This window comes from Salmo salar, chromosome ssa01 (assembly GCF_905237065.1).
Source record: "Salmo salar chromosome ssa01, Ssal_v3.1, whole genome shotgun sequence".
NCBI lineage: Eukaryota > Metazoa > Chordata > Actinopteri > Salmoniformes > Salmonidae > Salmo > Salmo salar.
Window position 1 is genome coordinate 62,849,564 of NC_059442.1, and position 18,261 is coordinate 62,867,824.

The window sequence follows — 18,261 nt, forward strand, 5'->3', positions numbered from 1 at the left end:
ATTGTCGAGGCACAGTCGGCAGAGATAACTGCCCTGGTGGGGTCTTCCCCTGTCCTGCCCACACCATCCAGAGGATATTCACAGTCTTCCCATGTGGACCTCCTGTGCCCTATGCTCTCCTGAACTGGGCGTATGTCCCTCCGGTTCCTTCGATACTGTTGGCCCTTTACTTCCACTTCATATGACCTATGCATCAGGGATCCCTGCTCGATGGAAATGCAGGTTTTAACTAATTAAACAACAAAGAATATGATCTACATGATCAGTCTCTGTGTGTAAAATAAAAAAAGTGGTTAATGTAAACCCAACTCACAGCTAAAAAAATGTAAAGAAAGCAATCCAATGTTATTTGTTGCCTAGACTTTACTGCAAATGATACTCAAGTCTTGAGAATAAACAATACACTAATATTGCAGTTAGCCATGACAGCCTTTATAATAGAACACTTGTGACCACACACATCTGAATATTGCACTTGGGAAAAAAACATCTTAAAGTAGAAATAGAATGAAACAAACAGGCATTCTATTTTTGCTCTATTATAGTGGCCACTATAGACATCGATAAAGTGCACAAGGCTACATGTGTGCAAAAGTAACGTTTACCGAGTAAAAGAAAAGTATAATTCCCCCTCACTCACACGTGTTACTGTCAAGTTCAACACAACAAAAACAATATCTTTGGGCTACAATGCACATTATACACTTTCTGTCTGTGGACATCTGTTCTACAATGTGCCAGCAAAAGTGAGAAAGAGGGAAAGTGTGCGGTGTTCCGTTCACCTCTATAGTGGCTAGAGGTCGACCAATTAATCGGCATTATCGATTAATTATGGCCGATTTCTAGTTTTCATAACAATCGGTAATCGGCCTATTTGGACACCGATTATGGCTGATTACATTGCAATCCACGAGGAGACTGTGTGGCAGGCTGACCACCTGTTACACGAGTGCAGCATCAAAAGGATCTTGTGGCTGCAAGGAGCCAAGGTAAGTTGCTAGCTAGCATTAAACTTATATTATAAAAAACAAATCAATCTTCACATAATCACTAGTTAACTACACATGGTTGATGATATTACTAGGTTAACTAGCTTGTCCTGCGTTGCATATAATCAAAGCGGTGCCTGTTAATTTACCATCGAATCACAGCCTACTTCAACTTTGCCAAACAGTCTGCAACACCACTAAGCAAAGGGTACCACCAAGCAAGCGGCACCATGAAGACCAAGGAGCTCTCCAAACAGGTCAGGGACAAAGTTGTGGAAAAGTACAGATCAGGGTTGGGTTATAAAAAAATATCAGAAACTTTGAACATCCCACAGAGCACCATTAAATCCATTATTAAAAAATGAAAAGAATATGGCACCACAACAAACCTGCCAAGAGAGGTTTGCCCACCAAAACTCACGGACCAGGCAAGGATGGCATTAACAAAAGCACATTTGCAAAAAATCATTGCACAAACGTACAGGCTGGCAGGAACATCAATGCCCTTCTTAAAATCAATACACAGAAGTATATATTTTTAAACCTGCATATTTAGTTAAAATAAATGCATGTTAGCAGGCAATATTAACTAGGGAAATTGTGTCACTTCTCTTGCGTTCAGTGCAAGCCGAGTCAGGGTATATGCAGCAGTTTGGGCCACCTGGCTCGTTGCGAACTGTGTGAAGACCATTTCTCCCAAACAAAGACCGTAATTAATTTGCAAGAATTTTACATAATTATGACATAACATTGAAGGTTGTGCAATGTAACAGCAATATTTAGACTTAGGGATGCCACCCGTTCGATAAAATATGGAACAGTTCCGTATTTCACTGAAAGAATAAACGTTTTGCTTTCAAAATGATCGTTTCCGGATTTTACCATATTAATGACCAAAGGCTCGTATTTCTGTGTGTTTATTATAATTAAGTCTATGATTTGATATTTGATAGAGCAGTCTGACTGAGCGGTGGTAGGCAGCAGCAGGCTCGTAAGCATTCATTCAAACTGCACTTTACTGTGTTTGCCAGCAGCTCTTAGCAATGCCTGAAGCACAGCACTGTTTATGACTTCAAGCCTATCAACTCCCGAGATTAGGCTGGCAATACTAAAGTGCCTATAAGAACATACAATAGTCAAAGGTATATGAAATACAAATGGTATAGAGAAAAATAGTCAACGTGTCATAATTCCTATATTAACTACAACCTAAAACTTCTTAACTGGGAATATTGAAGACTCATGTTAAAAGGAACCACCAGCTTTCATATGTTCTCATGTTCTGAGCAAGGAATTTAAACTTTAGCTTTTTTACATGGCACATATTGCACTTTTACTTTCTTCTCCAACACTTTGTTTTTGCATTATTTAAACCAAATTGAACGTTCCATTATTTATTTGAGACTAAATAGATTTTATGTATGTATTATAATTAAGTTAAAATACTCAGAAACTCTTTGATTAACTAGTATAGGCCTACTATTCATTTATTTTATTTCAGACTTGTATAGCCTACTGGATTAATAGAGATCTACTTCCTCAAGTTATATTGTTAGGGTGAGTGACTCAACTTACAATGGCTAGTCATTTAATTTTTTTCTTGTGCTTTATGCTATTTTCTCCATGACTCCTGCTCGCTTTGTTGACTATGAACTTGCTTGTTTACCCGAACGTGAGACAGACGATGTTTGTTACCACACTTGCAACTCTTACTCTCTATTGGTTACACAGCCTCACATCCTATTCTAACCACCTCTTGCCAGCTTTGAATTCATGTTACCTGATGAAATTGCTGTACAATATGATCTTGTTGCCATCTGATGCACACTCAAATGTCATAAAAAAATAAACACTGCAAAGCCTTCCCTGTCCTCTGCCATTCCCTGATTGTATTACTTCTAATGATATCTGGAAATGTGTATGTACACCCTGGCCCATCTACTGTCGCTAGCCCCAATTCTGACTTGTGCACTGATTTCTGCTACACTGATTTCTGCTATCGTAAAAGCCTGGGTTTTCCGCATGTTAACACTAGAAGCTTATTACCAAATGTGGACCAATTGAAAGTGAGTGTAGGTTCACAACTCCAATCCAGATGTGTTGGTCATTACTGAGACGTGGTTAAGAAAGAGTGTTCTAATCACTGATGTGAACCTTTGTGGTTATAACCTTTTTCGGCAAGACAGATTTTACAAAAGGTGGTGGAGTGGCAAACTTTACCAAGGGACACCTTCAGTGCTCAGTTGTCTCCAAGTCTTTGCGCTCTCCTGGCCCCTTACACTAAGACTGAATTTTTCCTGCTAGGTGACCTAAACTGGGACATGCTTAAACCACCTGACCAAGTCTTAAAACAATGGGACTCCCTAAATCTCTCTCAGATTACATCCAATTCCACAAGGTATGACTCCAAACACACAGAAAAGGTTACTCTCCGTGATGTTAACCTCACAAATAATCCTGATAGGTATCAGTCTGGTGTTTTCTGTAATGACCTTAGTGATCACTGTTTTACAGCCTGTGTTGTAATGGTTACTCAGTTAAATGACTTGTCCTGATCTGTCAGATGCTGTAAAACCTTCCTTAATTACTGTAAATGTGTATAGAATCAGCTTGATCCCCTCTGTCAAAGATGCTTGGACCTTTTAAAAAAATATATTTTCAGTGGTATTGTTAACAAGCACGCCCCATAAAGAAAAGTGAATTAAGTTCAGCTACTGGTTCGACTGTCATCTGGCAGAGTTACTCCACCTTAACAACCCCATTTGGCGAAAGGCTCGGCACTCAAATACTCAGGCTGACTGGCTGTTGTTCAGGCAAATTACAAATAAGTGCACTCAGGCTATCCGGAAGGCCAAAGTTAGTTACTTTAAGGAGCAGTTCTCTCTCTGTGGCTCTAACCCCAAGAAGTTCTGGAAAATGGTGAAAGACCTGGAGAATAAACCCTCTTCCTCACAGCTACCCATGTCCTTAAATGTTGATGATGTTGTTACTGACAAGGAGCGTAAGGCTGAATTTTTTTATGCACTACTTCATTAAGTCAGGGTTCCTATTTGACTACTCCATGCCTCCTTGCCCGTCCAACATTTCCTCATCTCCCAGCCCTTCTAATGCTCCTCCCTCTTTTTCCCTTGCCCCACTACACAGTTTCTCCCTGCAGGCGGTGCATTCTTTATTTAAAGCAGGAGATCAAGCTGATCCTAACTGTTATAGTCCAATTTCTATCTTGCCCTGTTTATCAAAAGGGTTAGAAAAACTTGTCAAAAATCAACTGACTGGCTTTCTTGATGTCTATAGTATTCTCTCTGGTATGCAATTTGGTTTCCGCTCAGGTTATGAATGTGTCACTGCAACCTTAAAGGTATTAAATTATGTCACCATTGCTCTTGATTCTAAGCAATGTTGTGCTGCTACTTTTATTGACTTGGCCAAAGCTTTTGATATGGTAGACCATTCTATTCTTGTGGGTCAGGGAAGGAGTATTGGTGTCTCTGAGGGGTCTTTGGCCTGGTTTGCTAACTACCTCTCTCACAAAGTACAGTGTAATTAGTCACAATATCTGATGTCTCAGCCACTGCCCAACACCAAGGGAGTACCCCAAGGCTCGATCCTAGGCCCCACGCTCTTCTCAATTTACATCAACAACACAGCTCAGGCAGTAGGAAGTGCTCACATCCATTTATGTGCAGATCATACAGTCTTACTATATACTCAGCTGGCCCCTCCCTGGATTTTGTGTTAAATGCTCTACAACAGTGGTCACCAACCTTTTCTGAGTCAAGATCACTTTCACAGTTAAAACGCAAGCTGAGATCTACTGCTCAGATTTTTTTTTTTACATTAACCTCACACAAATATTTTGTAGGAATGAGGTTTGGGCAGTAGGCCTAATACATTATCACAGCATACTGGCTATATGATTGGCCTGCAATATTGTTAATCAGACCATATTATATTTCAAAACTCGAGCTTTGATAACAAAATTGATCAGTTGGTTTAGCACTTGTGAGGCACTGTGGAGCATTAAATGAAATAATTTGCTTTTTTATTTTCCTGGACTGATGGTACCTGCATCGGATGGTCAACGAGGTCAAATCATGACGTCAGTGATCTTCAGGTTGAAAAGTCGGAGCTCTAGAAAGATTCCCGAGTTTACGACTTGGAATTCCGAGTTGGATGATCGTTCAAAATGATTTTTGCAACCGCCTCTCATGGTCCCTGCTCTCTCCTTCCTTTCCTCCGATGAGACTGACCAGAGAGAGGAAACAGTCTTCCACCTGATGGCAACACTCGAGTCGCACCGCATCTGCCTCATGCACAAATTAATGTTGTTCCTACGACTAGAGAAAGTTCAATATACCTTACTATTAAAATCAACACGACGAGCTGCTAATAATAATAAAACGCAGGGCAATCGATACTTGACTACTCATTCATTGCAGCTGCAGCCCGAGCGGAAATACAGAGAAGCGCGTTTTGTAATAGTATTGAATAAAAACAGTGGCAGTGCTGAATATAAACTTAAACATGAACACACTCAGAAAAACAGCAGCTCTTTGCTGTATTCGTTGACAGTGTCTCTGTGGCCATAGTTTTAAAAGTTATTAAATTAGACTTGGCTGTGGCCAGGGTTCCATCTTTACGACGGACTTGACACTTATAGGACACATCACCACTCTATACTCCTCTGTAAACTGGCCATCTCTGTATAACTGGCACAAGACCCACTGGTTGAAGCTCATTTATAAAACCCTCTCAGGCCTCTCTCTCCCCCATCTGAGATACCTTCTGCAACCCTCATATATTTTTATATATACACATATATACACACACCCGTTCTGCCAGTCACAGCCGAGTCACTCCTCTTTTCAGTTCACTGCAGCTAGTGACTGGAACGAACTGCAAAAAAATAAAAAATAAAAACTCAGCCTGGACAGTTTTATCTCCATCTCTACATTAAAAGACTTAATCATGGACTCTACCTTTTTGCTGTTGTCTGTGCCCAACAATGTTTTTTCTGCCACCATGTTGTGCTGCTACCATGTTGTGCTGCTACCATGTTGCGTCGCTGCCATGCTGTGTTGTCTTAGGCCTCTCTTTATGTAGAGTTGTCTCTTTTGTTGTGATGTGTGTTTAACCTACATTTTTATTTTTAATCCCAGCCCCCATCCCAGCAGGAGGCCTTTTGTCTCTTGGTAGGCCGTCAGTGTAAATAAGAATTTATTCTTAACGGACTTGCCTAATTTTATAAAGATTTAATAAATAGAAATTGTAAAAAACTCCCAACATCGCCCTGGTTGAAAAACCAACTAAGGTGACATGTTTCAACTTTGCAACTAACTCTAGCTAGCCTAATGATGGCAGTGTGATGTTGTGGAATGCCATCAATAACATGGCATGCAATAATTGGTGGTTGCGTTCAGTGTGACTGCTATGTACTGTAGACTACCAAGAACAGCACCATTCTCTACCTCAGGTGTATTCATTCCGGTAAACTCATGAGCATAGAAATCAGAATGAATAGAACAGGCTTGGAACCTCTAAACCTGGCAATTTGACTGGTCAACTCATGGGTACACTTGCAATAGCTGCCTTGTCACATTTTATTTGTCACATTTCGTGAACAACAGGTGTAGACTAACAATGCTTACTTATGGGCCCTTCCAACAATGCAGAGAGAAAGAAAATAGAGAAATAGAAAAGTAATAACACGTAATAATAACAACACGTAATAATAAAAGTAATAAATACACAATGAGTAACAATAACTTGGCCATATACAAGGGGTACAAGTACAGAGTTGATGTGCAGGGGTACAAAGTAATTGAGGTAGATATGTGCATATAACTAGGAATAAAGTGACAGATAATAAACACTAACAGCAGCGTATGTGAGGAGTCAAAAAATTTGGTGCCAAAAGGGTCAGTGCAGATAGTCCAAGTAGCTATTTTGTTAAATATTTAGTAGTCTTATGGCTTAGGGGTAGAAGCTGTTCAGGGTTCTGTTATTTCCAGACTGCATTGGAACCGATTGCCGTTCATGATGCAATAATTTCCATGGTAATGTAGAATGTCCATTCAAATGATGCTAACTGATGTGGCTCATACAATGGAATGTATTTTTTTATGTCAGTTGAGTTGATTCAACAAATACCAGCATAGATTGATGGCTACACTTCCTGCTTTTACTTCCTGCTTTGCTCCTATGGGTAAACTCACAATGGCCAGCAGTCCACCCATTATGCCATCATTGTCTTGAATGGGTACACCAGTTCTATTCAATGAGGAGATTTGATTAATCTGGCCCGGGCAGGCATGTTTTTCACCAGTGAAGTTTGGAACCGGGCTGCCTCCCAGGCGTGAGTCAGCACATTGAGTAATGAGTAAGATTCTGTGTTTTACATAACCCCACAGTTCTCAAACCTTGTACCTAGAGATCTACCGTCCTATAGGTTTTCAATCCAACCCTAATCAAGCTCACCTACTGGAGTGAAAACCTACAGGACGGTTGCTCTCCAGGAACATGTTTGTAAATCCACGGTCTAACTAATGCTGAGTGACGGTGTAAATGGAATAGTAACTGTGTAATTGTTGTTTTATAATAACATTAAATAGTTTCGATTTTTTTTTTTACTAGAATGCTATTTCTTGAAAATGTTATTTGTATATGACGCTATGAGCCTGGGGTAAGGTTGGTTGGATGTAATTGTTGCCACCACAGAGGCTGAGAGTACCCGTCATTGGCCTGTTCTCCCCCTCAGCATCCACTCCAGGGTGATCCGACGAAGGACCAGTCGGTATTGTCTAGATAGACAGAAAATAAATACATGGCAGTGTTATATACAACAACAAAGAAATAAATAGGCCTAGGCCTATACAACATAAAATAACAGTCTCAGGGATCATTAAGCATATTCACTTATAAGCCATATTGATGATGTTACAATACATTTAGCTAATATAGCAGATGCTCTTCTCCAGAGCGACTAACAGGAGCAGTTAAGATTAAGTGCTTTGCTCATAGGCACATACAGATTTTTCAACTTGTCGGCTCAGCGATTCGAACCGAAAGGCTACCTGCTGCAATACTATTGACAGCTCTCTTGGTCTTGTATACTTGAAGACTGTAATAGCCAACTCAAGTGTGAGGCTTTTTCTTCCTCTTCTGTGTGGGTTTACAGGCTCTTTAGAATATTATTGGTATAAAAGCTAGACTGGCAACTGCAAGAAACATGTTCTTCTCTACTACCAGTATTGACTTTATACTTCTTACACTTTTCGGTAATATAGACCCAGATTGTGAGGTGCGCGTCCCATACATACTATTTCTATGGCGCACATCCACTCGTTCTAGACACTGTTTACCTAGCCAACATGTCATCATTGTCAGACAAACTTGAGAGGGACTACAATAGCCAGTTACATTATGGTATGCAGGCAGGATACTCAAAAATACAGTTGGAAGGGTGTCATTAGGTAAGCTATTTATTATCTTAGAGAGTAATATAAATATCCTGTGAGTAATATTAGCGAAAACACTTACGCTTCAAAGAGCTTCCCATTTGGAACGCCAGGTGTGGCACGTCGTTTCCAGTTGTTCCTGGGCATTCTGAAGAAAGTCTCCAACACACCAGGATTGATGAGACACAACAAATCGGAGTGTTAGTTATATATTACATTTTACATTTACGCCATTTAGCAGACGCTCTTATCCAGAGCGACTTACAAATTGGTGCATTCACCTTATGATATCCAGTGGAACAACCACTTTACAATAGTTTGCTCCAACTTGTTCCACCATTGGGGTGCCAGAGCAGCGAACAGTTTTGACTGGGCTGAGCGGGAACTGTGCTTCCGCAGAGGTAGGGAGGCGAGCAGTCCAGTGGTGGATGAACGCAGTGCCCTTCTTTATGCGCCATTTTCTGCTGCATTGTCAGTCTGATGTTCTACCTCCTCAATTATCGGAATAAGCAGGTCCCATTCAGACATTCACTGTCTGTTGGTAGAGGTAGGTATCTCCAGCAACTGCACCACCAGTCAATGTGCGTTCTGGGAAGAGCCTGTGTTTCCTCAACATCTGCTCACTCATTTCTCTCAGTCAGCCCGCAAATGAAACTCGGCCTCAGAATAATCGATATGGCACAAGAGTACCATTCCGAAAATAAGGCAGGTCTCCAATTCCCTCTTCATTCTTAGTCTGACATTCTTAACTATAATTAGATTTGACGATTGTTTACATCCTTCAACCACACCCACCTCGGAAGTCCCGATCTTGGTCAAAAACAACAAAATACATTGGTAAAACTTAGCATACTAAAATAAGTTAGATGAAAAATTGTGCAGAGCAAGTCATTAAAATGACTATTGGGGTCATGGGAGAGCGTTGTGTTTGGGAGGTATTTATGATGGACTTTGATGTTGCATGTGGTTTCTATGGGGAAGGCAGGGGTAGAATCAGCTTATTACCTACATCTAAATGCTCAAGCAATGGACATAAAAACTGTCTGGAGACCTGACAAACAGCCAGGAAATTGTTATAAAGGGCCCAGAAGTGTTTTTGGGTGAACTTTCCCTTTAAATGAATAATGAGTCATTTTTAATAATTCATTTGCATATAAAAAGGCAGTGTCTGTGTAGGTGGCAGAGACAGATACTAGATCAGAGTACGCCTGCTAGCAGAACCTGAGAGAGGGAGAGATTTCATTTTTGTTTATCATCTATTCCACTAGCTTTGGCAATGTAAATATGTTTCCCATGTTAATATAGCCCTTTGAATTGAGAGAGAGAGAGACATCTCTCTCTGTGATGTGAGAGTCTGCATAAAGTGTGCATACGTCATGACTGAGTATGTGTGTGTGTCAGCTGAGCTATCAGGCGAATGCTAGCTAGCAGGTGTGAGTGGACAGGGGGCCCCTCAGGTGGAAAATGGGCTTTAGACACTCAGTGATCTGAGAGATGTGTGCATATGCAAGCATGAGTACAAACAAACACACACACACAGATGGGCATGCATTCAATCACCCACGCATACTTTACATACCAGTACGCAGCCACCCACACAAATAACTCCCATACGCAGCGGATTCACTTACAAATCTCACACAAATAATGCTAACCCCACACAATGTGCACAGACACACGGCCATTATACATGCCAATTGCTGTGTAACAGATCAGTGTTGTGGACAGTGTGTGTGCGTGTGTACACTTACTGGAGCTGTTTTGAGGCCATTCTGGTCATAGCATTTCCTCCTTTCATACTTATCCCGGATGAAGAACTCCACTGCTCTGAGATCAGGGGTTAAGGAATACCACTGTGGTTCACACACACACACACACACACACACACACACACACACACACACACACACACACACACACACACACACACACACACACACACACACACACACACACACACACCACTCGCTCCAGTGGCATTATTGTATTATGGCCTGGGGGTAGAAACTTTGATCATAACACTATAGCACCGCTACTGAACCAGGAGGAAGAGTGGAGGGAGAGAGAAGAGAGATGGAACTAGAAGATGCAATGGATAGGGGGCAGAGAAGGAGGATAACAGGAGGCAAAAGGTGAGAGGATGGAATGGTGTGAGGAATAGGGGAGAAGCGAGAGACAGGGGAGGAAAGGAGGAAAGAAAAGGAGAGACTGAAATTCACAACGCGGAACGACAAGAGAAAGAAGGAGGACACTGTCAGAGCAGTAGGAAAAATACAGACCCTTGACAAAAAGTGTGTGAATCTATTTGGGTGCTTCTACTGTAGGCACATCTTTATTCACGCTGGAATGTATATGAGATGAGTCAGAAGCCAGGGCAGTGTGTGTGTGTGTGTGTGTGTGTGTGTGTGTGTGTGTGTGTGTGTGTGTGTGTGTGTGTGTGTGTGTGTGTGTGTGTGTGTGTCAAGACAAATAGAGGGAAACTATCTGACAGAGAAGTAAAAGAAGAGGAGGAGATGGGAAAGATGGGAGCGAAGAAAAGAAAGACAGACAAAGGAACCATGAAAAAGGAATGGCACTTCATCAATACAAGAATTTGAAGGACAACTTGAAAGCTAAGCAACACACAGCCTTACATTTTAAATACTCCAACTACCCACACAGTGAATATACTGTACGTAGGCCTACATATTCTTTCTACCTCTATGCCTTAGAGCTACCGTCAGACCTAGCAGTAGCCACCAAAAACGCAAAACTGATGACCACACCAAAACAAAAGCTAGATATCAGATATATTAGAGAACTATCTTGAAACAAGCTGACGGTGTGAATTCAGTCTGAGTTTGAACAGGAACAGATGCTATTAAGAACACACAGCTGTCCTGTCCTCGTTATCAGAACAGCAGGCAAACCAGATACCATGCTGTCATGCTGCGTTATAACCATGCACTCAAAAGGTGCTGTGTCCAAATGTGTGTCTCATCATAATATTGGTTCCAAAGTGAAATGGGCAAAGGAACTGTGTTTTGAAGAGTAGGGTGGTGGTCAAATGCAGATGCACACAGAGGCATTAATTATTATAACTACACACAAAAAGGATACTGGTCTGCCTGTGGCCATCTGAAGTTGTCTGGGAGGAGGGCTTCATACAGCTGTTTGGCCTTGGTGTTTCCTATGTCCACCATACTCTACACACACACATACACACACAGGGAGAGTGATCTTAAAGTCTTCAATATATCATAACAGTAACACTTTACTTGACACTGTGTCATAACATGTTATGACATGGTCATAGCCACGCAATATGTCATAACAACTGACAGCCTGTTAAATGATCATAACACTGTCATTACATATATTCAGACCTGTTGTGACAGTGTTATTGTATGGCTGTTATGACCCCCTACATAAGAGTGTCAAAACCCACAAAACGTACCACGGTAGAGATTTTACTGCTGTTATGACACCTACATAAGAGTGTCAAAACCCACAAAACCTACCACACAAGGCAAAACCTTTAATTACACCATAAATATACTGTTGACATGTAGGCTGTGTTATATAAAATGCTTTGAAATTGACCATATTAAATTATCATTGCAATTGCGCACACATTGATGTCAGACATTCACCTTCCTCAGTGCTCTATTGCTGATGACTGGGATCAAATCAAATCAAAGTGCTGTACAGAAACCCAGCCTAAAACCCCAACAGCAAGCAATGCAGGTGTAGAAGCACGGTGGCTAGGACAAACTCCCTAGAAAGGCCAAAACCTAGGAAGAAACCTAGAGAGGAACCAGGCTATGAGGGGTTGCCAGTCCTCTTCTGGCTGTGCCGGGTGGAGATTATAACAGCACATGGCCTAGATGTTCAAATGTTCATAAATTACCAGCATTGTCAAATAATAATAATCATAGTAGTTGTCGAGGGTGCAACAAGTCAGTAACACAAGAGTAAGTGTCAGTTGGCTTTTTCATAGCCGATCTTTGAGAGTATCTCTACCGCTCCTGCTGTCTCTAGAGAGTTGAAAACAGCAGGTCTGGGACAGGTAGCACGTCCGGTGAATAGGTCAGGGTTCCAGCAGGTCTGGGACAACAGGTCTGGGACAGGTAGCACGTCCGGTTAACAGGTCAGGGTTCCATAGCTGCAGGCAGAACAGTTGGAACTGGAGCAGCAGCACGGCCAGGTGAACTGGGGACAGCAAGGAGTCATCAAGCCAGGTAGTCCTGAGGCATGGTCCTGGGGCTCAGGTCCTCCGAGAGACAGAAAGAAAGAAAGAGAAAGAGAGAATTAGAGACAGCATATTTAAATTCACACAGAACACCAGAAAAGACAAGAGAAATATTCCAGATGTGACAGACTGACCCTAGCCCCCCGACACATAAACTACTGCAGCATAAATACTGGAGGCTGAGTCAGGAGGGGTCAGGACACTGTGGCCCTATCCGATGAAACCCCCGGACAGGGCCAAATAGGTAGGATATAACCCCACCCACTTTGCCAAAGCACAGCCTCCACACCACTGGAGGGATATCTCCAACCACCAACATACCATCCCGGGGCAAGGCCGAGTATAGCCCACAAAGATCTCCGCCACGGCACAGCCCAAGGGGGGGCGCCAACCCAGACAGGAAGACCACGTCAGTGACTCAACCCACTCAAGTGACGCACCCCTCCCAGGGACGGCATGGAAGAACACCAGTAAGCCAGTGACTCAGCCCCCGTAATAGGGGTAGAGGCAGAGAATCCCAGCGGAAAGAGGGGAAACCGGCCAGGCAGAGACAGCAAGGGCAGTTCGTTGCTCCAGCCTTTCCGTTCACCTTCACACCCCTGGGCCAGACTACACTTAATCATAGGACCTACTGAAAAGATGTGTCTTCAGTAAAGACTTAAAGGTTGAGACTGAGACTGCGTCTCTCACATGGGTAGGCAGACTATTCCATAAAAATGGAGCTCTATAGGAGAAAGCCCTGCCTCCAGCTGTTTGCTTAGAAATTCTAGGAACAATTAGGAGGCCCGCGTCTTGTGACCGTAGCGTATGTGTAGGTATGTACGGCAGGACCAAATCGGAAAGATAGGTAGGAGCAAGCCCATGTAATGCTTTGTAGGTTAGCAGTAAAACCTTGAAATCAGCCCTTGCCTTAACAGGAAGCCAGTGTAGGGAGGCTAGCACTGGAGTAATATGATCAAATTTTTGGGGTTCTAGTCAGGATTCTAGCAGCCGTATTTAGCACTAACTGAAGTTTATTTAGTGCTTTATCCGGGTAGCCGGAAAGTAGAGCATTGCAGTAGTCCAACCTAGAAGTAACAAAGGCATGGATTAATTTTTCTGCGTAATGTTTGGACAGGAAGTTTCTGATTTTTGCAATGTTACATAGATGAAAAAAAGCTGTCCTTGAAACAGTCTTGATATGTTCTTCAAAAGAGAGATCAGGGTCCAGAGTAACGCCGAGGTCCTTCACAGTTTTATTTGAGACGACTGTACAACCATCCAGATTAATTGTCAGATTCAACAGAAGATCTCTTTGTTTCTTGGGACCTAGACCAAGCATCTCTGTCTTGGCCGAGTTTAAGAGTAGAAAGTTTGCAGCCATCCATTTCCTTATGTCTGAGACACAGGCTTCTAGCGAGGGCAATTTTGGGGCTTCACCATGTTTCTGTCACGTCCTGGCCAGTATAAGGGTTAATTGTTATTGTAGTTTGGTCAGGACGTGGCAGAGGGTATTTGTTTTATGTGGTTCGGGGTGGTGTGTTAGTTAGGAGGGCGTTTGATTTATTATTTCCTGGTTTTGGGTTATGGTCTATGTTTATGTATTTCTATGTGTAGTCTAGTGAGTGTGTTTCTGTGTTGAGTTAATTGGGGTGGACTTCCAATTGAAGGCAGCTGTTTGGTGTTGCCTTTGATTGGAAGTCCTATATTAGTTGGGTGTGTTTGTCTTGTATTTTGTGGGAGATTGTTCTTGGATTGCTGTGGTGCCTTCAAGGCTGTCATTTTGTCGTTCATCGTTTTGTTTATTTTTTGTATACGTGTTTGTTTGGTTTTTCCTTCTTTTCCGGTAAATAAAGAAGATGAGTATACACATACCTGCTGCGTTTTGGTCCGCCATTTCTAACGACGAGCGTGACAGAATCTCCCACCAACTAAGGACCAAGCAGCAGAAGAAAGGGGACTTCGAGTTGGACTGGCGGGAGAGATGGACCTGGGAGGAAGTTCTGGACGGGGCTGGACCTTGGCACCAGGCTGGGGATTATCGCCGCCCGCAGTGGGAAATTGAGGCAGCCAAGGCAGAGAGGCGGAGGTACGAGGCCTTGGACGCGCTGAGGGAGAAGCACGAGAGGCACCCCCAAGAATTTTTTTTTGGGGGGCACACGGGTAGTTTGGCTAGGCCTAGGAAGAGCCGGAAGCCAGCTACCCGTGGTTATATGGAGGAGCGTATGAGGTGGAGAGCGCCATGTTTCGCTGAGGAGCGCACTATCTCACCCATACGCACACACAGTCCAGTGCGCGTTATTCCAGCCCCTCGCAGGTGCTGTGCTAGAGCGGGCATCCAGCCTGGTAGGAGGATGCCTGCGCAGCGCATCTGGTCGCCGGTACGCCTCCGAGGACCAGGCTACCCAACTCCCGCTCTACGCACGGCTACCATCAGGCCCCTGCACAGCCCAGTCTGCCCTGTACAAGCACCCCGCTCGTACAGGGCTACTAGTTCCATCCAGCCAAGACGGGTTGTGCAGGAGGTAAGATCAAGACCGCCTGTGCGCCTCCATAGCCCTGGGTTTCCATCTCCTGTCTCTCGTGCGGACCCGGAAGTGCGTCAACCCAGTCCGACTCAACCTGTTCCCGCTCCCCGCACTAGCCTGGAGGTGCGTGTTGCCAATCTGGTACGCCCAGTACCAGCACCACACACCAGGCTTCAAGTGCGTAAACCCAGCCTCGCCAGTCAAAAGTCGTCAGAGCTGCCCGCCAGTCAAAAGTCGTCAGAGCTGCCCGCCAGTCAACAGTCGTCAGAGCTGCCCGCCAGTCAACAGTTGTCAGAGCTGCCCGCCAGTCAACAGTCGTCAGAGCTGCCCGCCAGTCAACAGTCGTCAGAGCTGCCCGCCAGTCAACAGTCGTCAGAGCTGCCCGCCAGTCAACAGTCGTCAGAACTGCCGGAGTGGCCAGACCGCCCCGAACCGCCGGAGCGGCCCGACCGCCCCGGACCGCCGGAGCGGCCCGACCGCCCCGGACCGCCGGAGCGGCCCGACCGCCCCGGACCGCCACCGCCCCTAGCTGCCAGACTGCCCAGACTGTCCCGAGCTACCAGACTGTCCCGAGCTGCCAGACTGCCCAGACTGTCCCGAGCTACCAGACTGTCCCGAGCTGCCAGACTGTCCCGAGCTGCCAGACTGCCCAGACTGTCCCGAGCTGCCAGACTGCCCAGACTGTCCCGAGCTGCCAGACTGCCCAGACTGTCCCGAGCTGCCAGACTGCCCAGACTGTCCCGAGCTGCCAGACTGCCCAGACTGTCCCGAGCTGCCAGACTGCCCAGACTGTCCCGAGCTGCCAGACTGCCCAGACTGTCCCGAGCTGCCAGACTGCCCAGACTGTCCCGAGCTGCCAGACTGCCCAGACTGCCCCGAGCTGCCAGACTGCCCAGACTGCCCCGAGCTGCCAGACTGCCCAGACTGTCCAGAGCTGCCAGACTGCCCCGAGCTGCCAGACTGCCCCGAGCTGCCAGACTGGCCAGACTGCCCCGAGCTGCCAGAACCGGAGCCACCTCCTGATATAGGTGGGTTGGGGAGGGGGGGGTGTAGCACAGTGCCGTCGTTGACGGCAGCCACCCTCCCTTCCCTCCCTTGTAGTAGAGGGGAATTTTTGTTTTCTTGTTTGGGGTTGTATTTTTTTTTTTAAGGTGCTTCCGGGGTTAGCACCTTTAAGGGGGGCGTACTGTCACGTCCTGGCCAGTATAAGGGTTAATTGTTATTGTAGTTTGGTCAGGACGTGGCAGAGGGTATTTGTTTTATGTGTTTCGGGGTGGTGTGTTAGTTAGGAGGGCGTTTGATTTATTATTTCCGGGTTTTGGGTTATGGTCTATGTTTATGTATTTCTATGTGTAGTCTAGTGAGTGTGTTTCTATGTTGAGTTAATTGGGGTGGACTTCCAATTGAAGGCAGCTGTTTGGTGTTGCCTTTGATTGGAAGTCCTATATTAGTTGGGTGTGTTTGTCTTGTATTTTGTGGGAGATTGTTCTTGGATTGCTGTGGTGCGTTCAAGGCTGTCATTTTGTCGTTCATCGTTTTGTTAATTTTTTGTATACGTGTTTGTTTGGTTTTTCCTTCTTTTCCGGTAAATAAAGAAGATGAGTATACACATACCTGCTGCGTTTTGGTCCGCCATTTCTAACGACGAGCGTGACAGTTTCATTGAAATGTACAGCTGTGTGTCATCCGCATAGCAGTGAAATTTAACATTATGTTTTCGAATGACATCCCCAAGAGGTAAAATATATAGTGAAAACAATAGTGGTCCTAAAACGGAATCTTGAGGAACACCAAAATTTACAGTTGATTTGTCAGAGGACAAACCATTCACAGAGACAAACTGATATCTTTCCGTCAGATAAGACCTAAACCAGGCCAGAACTTGTCCATGTAGACCAATTTGGGTTTCCAATCTCTCCAAAAGAATGTGGTGATCGATGGTATCAAAAGCAGCACTAAGATCTAGGAGCATGAGGACAGACGCAGAACCTCGGTCTGACGTCATTAAAAGGTAATTTACCACCTTCACAAGTGCAGTCTCAGTGCTATGATGGGGTCTAAAACCAGACTGAAGCGTTTCGTGTACATTGTTTGTCTTCAGGAAGGCAGTGAGTTGCTGCGCAACAGCTTTTTCAAAAAATGTTGAGAGGAATTGAAGATTCGATATAAGCCGATAGTTTTTTATAATTTCTGGGTCAAGATTTGGCTTTTTCAAGAGAGGCTTTATTACTGCTACTTTTAGTGAGTTTGGTACACATCCGGTGGATAGAGAGCCGTTTATTATGTTCAACATAGGAGGGCCAAGCACAGAAAGCAGCTCTTTCAGTAGTTTAGTTGGAATAGGGTCCAGTATGCAGCTTGAAGGTTTAGAGGCCATGATTATTTTCATCATTGTGTCAAGAGATCTAGTACTAAAACACTTTACTGTCTCCCTTGATCCTAGGTCCTGGCAGGGTTGTGCAGACTCAGGACAACGGAGCATTGGAGGAATACGCAGATTTAAAGAGGAGTCCGTAATTTGCTTTCTAATGATCATGATCTTTTCCTCAAAGAAGTTCATGAATTCATCACTGCTGAAGTGAGAGCCATCCTCTCTTGGGGAATGCTGCTTTTTAGTTAACTTTGCGACAGTATCAAAAATACATTTTGGATTGTTCTTATTTTCCTCAATTAAGTTGGAAAAATAGGATGATCGAGCAGCAGTGAGGGCTCTTCGATACTGCATGGTACTGTCTTTCCAAGCTAGTCGGAAGACTTCCAGTTTGGTGTGGCGCCATTTCCGTTCCAATTTTCTGGAAGCTTGCTTCAGAGCTCGTGTATTTTCTGTATACCATGGAGCTAGTTTCTTATGACAAATGTTTTTAGTTTTTAGGGGTGCAACTGCATCTAGGTTATTGCGCAAGGTTAAATTGAGTTCCTCGGTTAGGTGGTTAACTGATTTTTGTCCTCTGACGTCCTTGGGTAGGCAGAGGGAGTCTGGAAGGGCATCAAGGAATCTTTGGGTTGTCTGAGAATTTATAGCACAACTTTTAATGCTTCTTGGTTGGGGTCTGAGCAGATTATTTGTTGCGATTGCG

General features: G+C 44.1%; 1 pseudogene; it reads right to left on the reverse strand.

Moving 5' to 3' along the window:
• LOC106605638 (stromal membrane-associated protein 1-like) overlaps positions 1-18,261 on the reverse strand; it is an 85,898-nt pseudogene that overhangs the window by 59,855 nt on the left and 7,782 nt on the right.